Source organism: Ailuropoda melanoleuca, chromosome 1, assembly GCF_002007445.2.
Source record: "Ailuropoda melanoleuca isolate Jingjing chromosome 1, ASM200744v2, whole genome shotgun sequence".
NCBI classification, from domain to species: domain Eukaryota; kingdom Metazoa; phylum Chordata; class Mammalia; order Carnivora; family Ursidae; genus Ailuropoda; species Ailuropoda melanoleuca.
The window spans coordinates 20,199,944-20,200,546 of NC_048218.1; positions in this window are offsets into that span (position 1 = coordinate 20,199,944).

Sequence of the window (603 nt, forward strand, 5' to 3'; positions counted from 1 at the left end):
TTATATATATATATATATATATATACATATATATATATATATATATATAATCTTCACATCTTTATCTCTTCATCAGTGCATAGACAGTTGGGCTGTCTCCATAATTTGGTGATTGCTGATAATGCTGCTATAAATATTAGGGTGCATGGATCCCTTCAAATTAGTGTTTTTGTATTCTTTGGGTAAATACCTAGTAGTGCCATTGCTGAATTATAGGGTAGTTCTATTTTTAACTTTCTGAGAAACTTCCATAATGTTTTCCAGAGGGGCTGCATTTCCACTAAGAGCTCAAGAGAATTCCTTTTTTTCCACATCCTCTCCCCAAATAGCCAAAGCAAACATGAAAAAGAAATGTATCATTTCTTTTAAAAAGTATGTCAAGCCTAGCATTTGATGCTGTCAGTGTTCTGGACATTGGTCATTCTAACAGGTGTGGAGTGGCATACAATTGTTGTTTTAATTGTATTTCCCTGATGACATAAGATGTGGATCATCTTCTCTGCTTCTTTGCCACGTGTGTGTCTTCTTTGGTAAGGTGTCAATTAAGGTTTTTGGCATATTTTTTAATTGGGTTGTTTGTTTTCTTATTGTGGACTTTTAAGA